The sequence below is a fragment of the Hordeum vulgare genome, chromosome 5H (genome assembly GCF_904849725.1).
Source record: "Hordeum vulgare subsp. vulgare chromosome 5H, MorexV3_pseudomolecules_assembly, whole genome shotgun sequence".
In the NCBI taxonomy this organism is placed as follows: Eukaryota; Viridiplantae; Streptophyta; class Magnoliopsida; order Poales; family Poaceae; genus Hordeum; species Hordeum vulgare.
In genome coordinates, this window is record NC_058522.1 from 565,159,798 (window position 1) to 565,173,468 (window position 13,671).

Below are 13,671 nucleotides of genomic sequence, written 5' to 3' on the forward strand. Positions count from 1 at the left end.
TCTTCCCAACCCGACCAGCACCTCTCCCAGTGGGCAATGCCGCCGACGAAGAAGAACCCACGGGTGGTGTCGACAAACTGTCTGCCAAGGCTCTACGGAGAGATAGGGGTGGAAGGGAAGTACCACCCCTCGTGCAGGGCGCCTCGGAAGAACCCGTCGAGTGATCTGTACCAACGCCCACCATCTTTCAACACCTGGTGACCTGCCATGATAAAGATTAAAAGAAATTAGTACAACATAAAAAAATTGAATAACTGACATGAATAATAATATGTACATGAATAATGAAGATTAAAATATATATAATTTAAGTTGTGAATCTTACAAACTAATAATCATCATCAATAAATGCATCATCATCATCACTATCAAGCATGTCTTCATGAATGACGTGCTCATCGGGTTCAACGACGTGAAGTTGTGAAAGGCCTTTCTTTAATCGTTGAAGCATTGACAGGTCATCCGCATCAGTAACCTCTACGAGTTCCAGGTCTTCTGGTTCCGGCTCAGGGGTGGAGTCGGATTCATTGTCGCTATCTACTTCCATGTTCTTGGGTGAAGCACGACGGTTCTTGAAACGTTTCTTGGAAGAATTCTCCATCATATGTGTCTGGGTTAATGTGAGGTTCATAATCCTGTTCATTTGGGAGAGGTGGTCTGACATGTGGCGGCACTTCATAAACAACATACCAACCTTCCAGATTCTTATCCGTTTGGCATGCGCACGGTAGATAGAAAACTTGGGCCGCCTGTTGAGCCGTAATATAGACATCGGGAACATCTAAATGGGTGTTTGGATTGATTTCGACTAGTCCTATATGTTCATGAGTCCTTCTAGTCTCCTTCGGCTGGAACCAATAACATTTGAAGACTACGACGTTCGGTGGGTTTTCACCATAGAATTGAAGTTCATAAATTGCTTCAACTCTTCCATAATACTCGATAACACCTTTGCCGATAGAAGAGATACACCAATTTGTAGATTTCCGGTCGGGCATAGATAGCTCTTTGCCAAAGGTACGAAAGAGATACCCGTTGATGTTGTATTTCTCAAATGAACGGACCTTATAGTCAAAACCATTAGCGACTTGTCTCAATTCAGCGTCCATAGACTCTGACTTAGCCTACAAGTTTAATACGAACGATTGTTGCATTAGCCACAAGTTAGACCAAGAAATGAAATGGTCCATTATTGATAATTACCGTTTGTTTGAACCAAGAGATGAAACCGGGATAGCCGCCTCGTGTCTTTGACAGAAGCTCATACTCTTCGACGGAATCATTTTCGATCACCGCTCCATCCGAGAATTTGGCGATGTAACGGCTGTTTGAAATATCTGGGAATAAGAGCAGTTCAAAGGAATTAGAAGTTACGGGAAAATGTGCCGAGAACTCACTCGATGTACGACCGCACTTCTATTAGGTTGTTGAAGATATACAACGAAATGTTCCGCCATTCTTCGACATCCAACGTTATTGGTTTCGAAGCACCGGCTGGTGCAAGCTTCCCTTTGAATAGGCTGAGGTTGGACCCACCTTTTTTAGGGTCTGCATCATTGTGTCGAGGGTTTGGATTATGCAAATTTTGATTTTTGGCTTCGTAATGTGCTGTCACAAAGTTTGCCACCTCCTCAGTAATGAATGCCTCAGCCATTGATGCTTCAATTCTACGCTTATTTTTACATTTAGCTCGAAGGGTCTTCTGTATCCTCTCAGTTGCATAGCACAAACGATCTTGCACGGGCCCACCCAATCTTGCCTCGGTCGGTAGATGTAAAATCAAATGCTGCATTGGATTAAAGAAGCCCGGTGGAAAGATCTTCTCTAACTTGCACAACAACTCTGGTGCAAACTCCTCCATGTCTTCTACCACACCAGGCGACAATTCTTTCGCACAAAGAACACGGAAGAAATAGCTCAGCTCCGCGAGTACTAGCCATTCATCCTCACGAATAAAGCCACGTAACATCACCGACATTACCCGCTCAAGCCATATGTGCCAATCATGACTCTTGAGACCAAAGATTTTAATTTTGCAAGACTTGCTCCCCTCTTTAGATTCGCTTCATACCCATCGGGGAATATCAAGTGCATTTTGACCCACAAGATAATTTCCCTCATAGCTGTCCTTCCAAGATTGAACCAGGCCTTTGGCTTCGACCACTTCTGCTTTCCTTTGCCTTCTCGCATGTTTTGTAACGGTCTATGACATAGTGTCTCTTGATCGACTCTAGCCTTAGTATTATCCTTTGTCTTCCCATCTATGTCAAATAATGTACCAAAAATAGCCTCTCCGATATTCTTTTCAGTGTGCATCATGTCGATATTGTGTGGAAGAAGGAGTTCTTTGAAGTAAGGCAGATCCCAGAAGCATGGCTTGTGAGTCCAGGCGTGTTTTGAATTATACCCCTTGAAATACCCTGGACGCTCTGGATCAGGCTCGAGGGCGTTTAACTGATCCAGGATCTGTTGGCCTGTCAACGCACGTGGTGCCAAGTTTTTGACAACTTTACCTTTGGTAAAGTTCATCTTGTCTTTTCTGAACTGATGGTCAGGATCCAGGAAGTGTCTATGGAAGTCAAAGCAAGAATACTTCCGACCCTCTTGCAACCAATGAAACTGAAGAGCTGCCTTGCATTGGGGACACGGGAACCTTCCATGCACAGACCATCCAGAGAATAGTGCATACGCCGGCAAGTCATGCATAGAGTACATGTACCACACATGCATTTTGAAGTTTTGTTTTCAAGCGGCATTGTATGTCTTGACCCCATTATCCCAAGCTTCTTCCAATTCATCCTTAAGCGGCTGCAGGTACACATTCATATTCTTCCCCGGATAATTGGGCCCTAGAATTATCAACGTCAGAAATATGTTCTTTCTTTGCACAATCTGTCCGGGGGGGCGAGATTGAGTGGAATGACAAATACATGCCAACAACTATATTTGGTTGCCGTCATGCCGAAGGGATTAAAACCATCCGTGGCGATGCAGACTCGAGGATTCGTTGGATCTGCCGCTTTATCCTGATGCAATCCATCGAAATGTTTCCACGCTTCCCCATCCGATGTGTGTACCACCATCTTATTCCCATCCGCATCTAGTTTGGCTCTTTTGCCCAATTTGTGCCATGTCATCTGTCTGGCTGTCTCTTCGACCATGAAAAGACGTTGAAGTCTTGGTACGATTGGCATATACCGAAGAACACTAACTGCGATTTTGGTTTGCCTCTTCTCACCCATACCGTTGTCTACCACAAGATACCTGCAAGACTCGCAATTGGGACAATAGTCCAAGTGTGCATACTCCTTCCTAAATAAGACACATCCTTTCTCACATGCATCTATCTTCTCATAGGGCATCTTAAGTACACGAAGTATTTTGTCCGACTGGTACAGGATTTGCAGGCATGACATGGCCTTTGGGTAGGAAGCGTCCAAATAGTGTCATCATCGCGTCGTAGCATTCTCTTCCCAAGTTGAACTGAGCCTTCAGAGCCATTGCTTGTGCAATTGCATCCAGCTGACAGAGCTCAGTGTGCTCATGGAGAGGACGTTTTGAAGACTCCAACATTTCATAAAAGGCCTTTGTAGATTCCTTCATCTCATCTTCCGAATCCCGAGCAACATCAAAGTATTGCACCATGTCTTCGATCCCGGTACCATGCTCGTCGGTGCGACGACGGAGCACCTCAGCTCTTGTGCGTTGTATAGACTCACCATGAAATGTCCACACCGTATAATTAGGCTTAAAACCCCTCCTCTGCAGGTGTTTAATCATTACAACCTCTGTCGTCTTTTTATAGTTGTCGCATCCAGGACAGGGGCAATAGTTTCTTTCCTTGCCATTTGCGAATGCGGCTTTCATAAATTAGTTTGTTTTTACAAACCATTCTTTCGTCATCTCTTTTTGACTAGGGTGACCGGTATACATCCACGCATGATCACTCATCTTGCCTAGCTAGTAAAGACAGAAGAAATATATTAATATATAATTTAGCATTTATATTCATCGGTTAATCAGGTTTGCCATTTTTATTACGTCCAGGCAACCTACACGCTAATAGGTAAAGATAGGTCCTAATCCCACCCGAGTATGTGTAGATTGGGTTCGTTTTCCCATGCTCTCCTCCGGATCCAACGCAAAATTTCGGCAGCACCTCCCCGCTGTTCTCCTGATACATGTCTCCGCAATAAACAGAGAGGATGTGCATCCGGAGAACAACAGGGAGGCACTGACGAAATTCCGCATCGGATCCAGAGCACAACATACGGGAAAACGAACCCAATCTACACATACTCGGGCTGTCCATGGATAATGTTGGACAATTCGAAAGGATGGCGGTTATAAATATGCAAAGACATGCATATTTATATATGTCGCCCTTCGAACAGGAGACGCATACTGGTCACGCATACTGATAAATTAATTTAATTATCTAAATCTAGAAAGTTTCATCCGGAAACCGAGCCACATTAAATGAAGGGGCGAGGAGGAGATGAAATTTGTACTGACCCACGAATGCAGGGGCGGAGCTCGTACAACGCACGGGGATGTCTTCGCACGGCAGACCTCACACCGACGAGACAACTATGACATGTAAATCCACCCGATCAACACAAATATTCTAATTATGTCTAATTATGTCATTTTAGAGGAAAACAAGTTAAGAATATAATATTCATGAGCTAACCAAGGTTTTTAGCTTATTATGTCATTTTGGAGGATAATTAGCTAAACAAGCTAAAAAATAAGAAGGAGGAGAGAAGAAGGAGAAGAAGGAGAAGAAGGAGGGCTCCTTCTCCTCCTCCTCCTTCTCCTTCTTCTTCTCTTCTTCTTCTTTTCATTTTTCCTCTTTCTTCTCCTCTTCTCCTCTTCTTCTTCTTTTTCTTCTTCCTCCTCTTATTTCTATTTCTATTTTTCTTTATCCTCTTCTTCTACTTATTCTTTTTTTCTCTTCTTGTCCTTCTTATTTTTTTCTTCTTCTCTTGTTCTCTTCTTATCTTCTTCCCTTCTTCTTCCTCTTCTTTCTATTAAGCTAACTAACTAGTGGCAAATGGTCTTTATATGAAAAGCTAAGAATACAGGGCTCATCAACCGGTACACCGACTACTACAACAACTACAATAATTCAATAACAACTACTACAACAACTACAATAACAACAACAACTACAAATACTACAATAACAAGAACAACTACTACAACAACAATAAAAAATCAACTTTGTAGTTATAATCTAATTCCAAAAAACTAAATACCAAACAATAAAAAATCAACTTTCCCGTGCGGGGGGGTGGGGGTGTGGGGGCTCACCGGGAGGGGCGGCTATGGCGTCGTGGGTGGCGGGGCCGGGGTGTTGGGGGTGGCAGGGCGGCGCCGGGGGCGCCAGGGGCGGCGGCTCGATGGTGGTGGCTCAGGTGGGCATCGGGGAGAGGTGGGGCAACTGCGCCAGGGGGCTCTAGGGCACCGGGGCGGCGACGAGGGCGGTGGGGCGGCGGCGGCGGGGCTATGAGGCACCAGGGTGGCGCCGGGGGCGACAGGGGCGGCGGCGCGACGGTGGTGGCGGTAGTGGGCGTCGGGGAGAGGAGTGGCAGAGAGATAGGGCGGGGTGTGGAGCCGTTACACAGTGGGTGAGAGAGAGAGGGGCGGGGTGGAGCCGTTACACACGGAGTTAGCTCTTTGTCGTCTGCCGGCGGACGGCAAAGAGTCTAGACTCTTTGCCGTGTGCCTATGGACTCTTTGTCGTCCGCTAGCAGACGGCAAAGAAGGGACTCCAGTTTGACCTAACGTCCCCGCGGTCAGGTGGGCCCCACCTAAATATTTGTCGTCTGTTGTGCGACTCTTTGCCGTCTGCAGCTGACGGCAAAGATGTGACTGATGGCAAAGACATTCTATGCCATCAGCCAGTTCTGTGTCGTCTGCTTTGTGGCAGCTGACGGCAAAGACACTCTTTGCCATCAGCTAGCAGACGACAAAGATATGGCAGACGGCAAAAAACTGATTTCCAGTAGTGGGGGTCCCCATAACAACCCCGATCGTCTTAGAAGCGTGCAATTATGGAATATAACACGAGTAGCCAAAACTAAGGCGACAAAGGTGGAACAAAACACCAGGCTAGAAAAGCCGAGCCTTCCACCTTGTACCAAGTATATAAGTGCATTTAATTAATTAACAATAATATGATTATACAACAAGGAACCCATGTTGGCACATGGAAGCAACTGCACCTCCAACTAGCAAGCTATCAAAAGGCTGAGCAAGCAATAACATAGCCAAACAAAGTTTGCTGGGTAGTGGAAAGATTAGATGTTTTCATGGCAATCTTGGGAGGCTGATATTTAACACGTGGTAGGCAGCGAGACATAGCAAAAGAAACAATACAACTAGTGTTGGGTAACGTAGCAAAAATTCAAAATTTTCCTACGCCATACTTAGATCTTCCTATGGAGAAACCAACAACGAGAGAGGTGTGAGAGCATCTTCATACCTTTGAAGATCGCTAAGCGGAAGCGTTGCTAGAACGCGGTTGATGGAGTCGTACTCGCTGTGATTCAGATCGCGGTGTGATTCCGATCTAATGCCGAACCACGACACCTCCGCGTTCAACACACGTGCAGCCCGGTGACGTCTCCTGCACCTTGATCCAGCAAGGAGGAGGGAGAGGTTGGGGAAGAGCTCCGGCAGCACGACGGCGTGGTGGCGATGGAGCGATGAGGTCTCCCGGCAGGGCTTCGCCAAGCACCGTGGGAGAGGAGGAAGAAGAGAGGCAGGGTTGCGCCGAGAGAGAGAGAAATTGATGTGTCTCCTATGGCCAAAACCCCCACTATATATAGGGGGTAGGGGAGGATGGCGCACCCCTTAGGGTTCCCACACCTAAGGGGTGCGGTAGCCCTAGATGGCGCTAGGAGGTGACGGCCAGGAGGGGAGGAGGGGGTGGCGCACCCCCTGGTGGGCCTAAGGCCCACCTGACTTAGGGTTTGCCCCCCCTTCCCTCACCCTTGCGCCTTGGGCCCCTAGTGGGAGGCGCACCAGCCCACTTTGGGCTGGTTCCCTTCCACCTTTTGGCCCATGCCACCTTTTGGGGTGAGTGGCCCCTCCCGGTGGACCTCCGGAACCCTTCCGGTGGTCCCAGCACTTTGTCGGTGGTGCCCGAAACATTTCCGGCGTCCAAACCCATCCAACCTATATACTAATCCTTACCTCCAGATCATTCCGGAGCTCCTAGTCATGTGTGGGATCTCATCCGAGACTCCGAACAACCTTCGGTAACCTCGTACAACAATTCCCTATAACCCTAGCGTCATCGAACCTTAAGTGTGTAGACCCTACGGCTTCAGGAGGCATGCAGACATGACCGAGACACCTCTTCGGCCAATAACCATCAGCGGGATCTGGATACCCATGGTGGCTCCCACATGTTCCACAATGATCTCATCGGATGAACCACGACGCCAAGGATTCAATCAATCCCGTATACAATTCCTTTTGTCTATCGGTCTAGAACTTGCCCGAGATTCGGTAGTCGGTATCCCTATACCTTATTCGATCTCGTTACCGGCAAGTCTCTTTACTCGTTCCGTAGTACATCATCCCGTGACTAACTCCTTAGGCACATTGAGCTCATTATGATGATGTTCTACCGAGTGGGCCCAGAGATACCTCTCCGTCACACGAGGTGACAAATCCCGATCTCAATTCGTACCAACCCAACAGATCATACTTTCGGAAATACCTGTAGTGCACCTTTATAGTCACCCAGTTACGTTGTGACGTTTGATACACCCAAAGCACTCCTACGGTATCCGGGAGTTGCACAATGTCACGGTCGAAGGAAAAGATACTTGACATTAGAAAAGCTTTAGCATACGAACAACACGATCTAGTGTTATGCTTAGGATTGGGTCTTGTCCATCACATCATTCTCCTAATGATGTGATCCCGTTATCAATGACATCCAATGTCCATGATCAGGAAACCATGATCATCTATTGATCAACAAGCTAGCCAACTAGAGTCTTGCTAGGGACACATTGTGATCTATTTATTCACACATGTATTACTGTTTCCTGTTAATACAATTATAGTATGAACAATAGACGATTATCATGAACAAGGAAATATGATAATAACCATATTATTATTGCCTCTAGGGCATATTTCCAACAACTAGCATGTCATTGATAGTAATGGTATCTAGGGAAATGGCCATCTTACATGATATCCCGTTTGCAAGAAGAATGAATCCGTGAAGCAGGCGAACCAACGTAATCGAAAGGATCCTCACATTCCGACACGCTTGCGGAACTCTATCGAGAAGAAGAAAACAGGAAGCAAGAATCAACACACGCTATTCACCACACATATGCATGACATGATGCATAACCTAATATGATGCATGCCCATCTTAATTATGTAAGGCATGGCATGTCAATTTACAACAGTCAACCACTACACATTAAGTGAAGCTCAATATGCAACGAGTTGCATATTGATGAAACTCCACATTCAATCATTTAGTTCACTCCCTTTTAGGTATACGATGATATTAAATGTTGTTAAACATGGCAAGAGGTGAAGCATAATTAAACTACCTATCTAGGTATTTTAAATGAGGTCGGAAACGACGTATAGCATCTCCGAAATGACCCCATGTGTTAAATTCTAAATCTGGCCAGATTTGTCCTAATCACATTTTATGTTTGTTCAACGGCAAAAAAAGTAGTTCACGTGATTCTACTCGTCGTTCTAGTCCATTTACATATATGGCTCATCTCCAACGGAGCTACGATTAATTAACTATGAACTAAACCGTTTTAGCATGGCATCATGCAAAACTAGGCAAACAGTAAGGTTAACAGTTTTAATTATGCATAAGAGTTGGAAAATATTTATCTACGTGAAATTCTACACGTTCTACATGTATAAGCTATTCCGATCCAACGCACGGTTGAAAAGTTACGGACGTTTTAAAATAATGCATTTTTCTGAAATCCCTCGTAAATAGATAAAATCGCACGACCTCAAAAAAGCCTATTCGGGCCAAAAAGTACCATGGGCCGAAACAGAGCATGGGCACAACATTACTAAGTCTCGCCAAGGTCTCAATATAGAGGACTGCACGGGGCCTCACCTCGGGCCATCGGGCCGACCTAGAGAGGAGGGGTTGCGGCTGGGCCTCGCTGGCTTGCAGTTGGGCATCGGTGCTAGCGTGGGGCTAGGCTGGCCTGCAGCTGGGCCTCGGTGCCAGCGTGTGGCTAGACCGGCCCACCTGGCACTCCAGGGCGAGGCAGACGGTCAACGGGGGCCGACGCTGTTACTCATCCTCGATGCAGAGGGGCGAGGCAATGACCGGACGGCCTGGAGGAGAGTGGCACCACGGCGGAGCTTGGAGGCGGCACATCCGACGCGGCCGGCTTCAGATCCAGTGAGATCCGGCGAGGCTGGGCCTCGGTGGTGGCGGCTGGAGGCAGGCTCCGATATCGGGGCTCGAGCTCCTCGGTCTCCAGGGGGAGCTTACCTATGGGGAGATATGTTAGAGGGGGAGGGAGAAGAAGGACATGAGAAGGAGAGGGACAGGAGGCAGTCCGACGAGCTGCTCCAGCGACCAGCACAGGCGGCACGATTGTCCGGCGACGGGGCTATGGGGCGCATGTGGGTGAAGGAGCGAGGCACGGGCTCGGGAGCTCGGGCAGTGGCACGGTTGGCTGGCTTGGGCTCCGGATGGGCTCAGGCGGGCCCGATCCGGGCTTGAGCAGGCGTGGCAGCTCGGAGGAGAGACGAGGTGGGAGAGAGTTGTCGTTAGGGTTAGGGTTAGCACAGATTTCGAGGAGAGGCGGGCTTAGGTGTCTACTACCTCCATCTCAAAATTCATGTCTTAGGTTTGTTTAGAAATAAATGTATCTAAATACTAAAACATGACTAGATACATTCATAACTAAAAAAATGTAAGACAAGAATTTTGAGACGGAGGGAGTATTTACAAACAAGGGGCTAGGGTAGCAGTTTTTGCACCGTTTCCGGGCCGTCGGATCTCGATCAAACGGTCCGAAATGAAGGGGTAGGCTCGGTGGATTTTTTGGGTAGTGTAGAATAGGCTAGGTGGAGAAGAGAGGGAGGTTTGCGGCCCGACAATGAGATTTTTAAACACCGAAAAACGCGAGCCGATAAACCAACAACGGTCTCGCTACGGTCGATCGTTCGGCTATCAAACAAACTCCGATTGTGATGAAATTTGGCACGCGGCCTACCTACACTAAAACAAGACCGTACGCCAAGTTTGAACCCACCCCGAGAATATTTTAAACATACTTTTAAAAACATTATTTTAATATTGTCGCAGGCGCGTGCATGTGTGGTTGGTCTCAAAACAGTCAACGACAAAACAGAGAGAACCGACAACTACTAACGGATGTACGTTTTGAAAACTGACGGAAACGGAGTGCCGATGAAGTGCAGATGTTGCGCACGATGCGATGATGAATGCGACACACAATCTAATCGCACGGCGGCATCGAAATAAGAGGGGAACCTTCTGGAGCATCGGTCTCGGGCTGTTACAGTATCATTATGCTGCTGGGTCAATTGTTACCTTAGTTGCGATTTTGATCACATTTGTTGTTGCATTTAAATGTTTTACATAGTTGCATGTTGTTTTACGAGAACTATATATGAACTTTATGTATTTATTTTTGCAGTAATAACATTTGATCACTTCTGTACTTTTGTTTTAATGTGATGATGAATTTGTATCAATTTGGTCATTTCTCTATTCATGATGTTCTGCAATGGTTTTAAATATACTTAATTTCATAATATAGATGAACCACCAATGGATGTACGATGACCGACGCACTTCGGAGTACATTACGAGCCTGCGTAATTTTCTCGGTGTGGCCGAGGCAACCAAACAGAATGGTTTTATGTATTGTCCATGTGTTAACTGTGAGAATATGAAGGATTACTCTTCCGCAAAAACCCTTTACGTCCACCTGCATGAGAAGGGTTTCATGCCCCACTATTATGTTTGTACTAAGCACGGAGAAAGAAGGGTTATGGTGGAAGACAATGACGAAGAAGAGGATGATGACAACTATACGGATCCTATGTTCCATGAATATGGTGATACTGCAACGGGGGAAGCTGAAGATCAAGAGGCACCAGACGATGTGCCTGACGATGATCTTCGCCGGATCATTGTCGATGCACAGAGATAATGCGAAAGTGAAAGGGAGAAGTTGAAGTTCGAGCGCACGTTAGAGGATCAAAAAAAAGGGTTGTACCCAAATTGCGAAGATGACCACACAAAGCTCGATACCACACTGGAATTGCTCCAATGGAAGGCAGAGAATGATTTATCTGACAAGGGATTTGGGAAGCTACTGAAAATAATGAAGACGAAGCTTCCAAAGGATAACGAATTGCCTGATAGTACGTACGAAGCAAAGAAGGTTCTCTGCCCTCTAGGATTGGAGGTGTAGAAGATACATCCATGCCCTAATGACTGCATCCTCTACCGCTGCGAGTACGAGGATTTGAACGCATGTCCGGTATGCGGTGCATTGCGGTATAATATCAGACAATATGACCCTGGTGATGTTGAGGGTCAGCGCCCCAAGAAGAGGGTTCCTGCAAAGGTGATGTGGTATGCTCCTATAATACCATGGTTGAAACGTTTGTTCAGAAATAAAGAGCACGCCAAGTTGATGTGATGGCACAAGGAAGACCATAAGAAAGACGGGAAGTTGAGAGCACCCGCTGATGGGTCGCAGTGGAGAAAACTCGGGAGAAGGTGGGGGGACTTTGCACGTGACGCAAGGAACATATGCTTTGGTTTAAGTGCAGATGGCATTAATCCTTTTCGAGAGCAGAGCAACAATCATAGCACCTGGCCCGTGACTTTATGTATCTATAACCTTCCTCCTTGGTTGTACATGAAGCGGAAGTTCATTATGATGCAAGTGCTCATCCAAGGCCCTAAGCAACCCGGCAACGACATTGATGTGTACCTAAGGCCATTAGTTGAAGAACTATTATAGTTGTGGAATGGAAAAGGTGTACGTGTGTGGGATGAGCACAAACAACAGGAATTTGACCTACATGCGTTGTTGTTTGTAACCATCAATGATTGGCCTGCTCTCAGTGACCTTTCAGGACAGACAAACAAGGGATACCACGCATGGACGCACTGTTTAGATGACACCGAAAATATATATTTGGAAAAATGCAGGAAGAATGTGTACCTGGGACATCGTCGATTTCTTCCGACCAACCATCAAAGTCAAAAGAAAGGAAAGCATTTCAAAGGTGAGGCAGATCACCGGAAGAAGCCCGCCCTCTGTACTCGTGATCACATACTTGATATGGTCAATGATTTACATGTAATCTTTGGAAAGGGTCCAGTCGGACAATCTGTTTTGAATGACGCGAAGGGACGCGCACTGTCGTGGTTTTGTCACGGCAGATGTCCTCGTGAAAGGACTTAGTACTAGAGCCATCGCACCTTGGTGGCGACTCAAAGGGGTTGAACAGGAGAGACACGGCGATTTACCCAGGTTCGGCCCCTCGTGAGGAGGTAAAAGCCTACGTCCTGCTTTGAGTTGTATTGATGTAGTTTCGATTACAAGGAGGGTGTAACTCGCCAAACCTAGCACTCGATGATTTCTAACCTGCACTCTACTTCCCTGGGACTCGCCTTTATATACAGGTCGAATCCCTAGGGTTTACAAGGGTACTTTCCTTCCTACAAATCGCGACCTCTACGATCTCCAAGTCGCCATCTTCCAAAGCTTGGAGACCTTCCGGAAATTGTAAACCGCCACACAACTTTCGGCCTCGCCAGGCCAAGGCCCGAACCACGCTTAGATGAATCGCCTGATTCGGTGACCCGGCCCAACTAGGGCGGGTTATTAACAGGTAATATCCCCAACATTAGCCCCCAGATTGACTTGAATTCTCTTCACGCCAATATTCTTGCTCAGTTAAAGGCGATTCATCCTTTATCCTTCTTTATACATCAGAAACTTTAACCCGCCATCTGTCGTGGAAGATCTTTAAATCGCCAAACCATTTCTCGTCGGCATCTTCTTGTCCCTTGAATTCCGAGAAGACCGACGTAATCCTAACGGATCCTTTAGTATTGTTATCCCAAAACTTTCGGAGCGCCATTATAGCGAATCTTTTTATCCTTCGGCGGTTCCCGCTCACGGCGCCTCGATTCCAGCGCCCGCCCTATTAAATAGGTGGGGGGGACAGGACTGGTGCATTCCACCTACCAGTCTCGTCAATCTCCTCCCCGTTATCGCAGTGAGGAAACCTTATCGCCTTCCGAGAGCTTCGCCGCCGACCGCAGTTCCTGTCGTCGCCCGAAAGCTTTGGCGCCGCCCACAGATCTTGTCTCCGTCAAGCACTTTACCGCGGCCGAGCTGCTCGCCGCCATCGACCATCTCACCGCCGTCGACCACCTCGCCATTGCCAGGCACTTCGTCGCCGCCGGAGGTCTCCGCCCGACCGAGACTTTCGTGCTCCCCCAAAAGCCTTCTTCGCCGTCGACCACTTCCGGCCGAACCCATCAGGTTAGGCCACCCCTTATTTAAGAGCAGATCCCCATCCCTTTTCAAAGTTTCATCATTGCCACGTTCTTGATGCCTTCACAAGTATCTGTTACCTATC

The 13,671-nt window shown here is 47.0% G+C and overlaps 1 pseudogene; it reads right to left on the minus strand.

Moving 5' to 3' along the window:
• Positions 1-13,471, minus strand: part of LOC123397331 — a 29,872-nt pseudogene extending 16,401 nt beyond the window's left edge.
• Between the last annotated feature and the right edge of the window lie 200 nt (positions 13,472-13,671).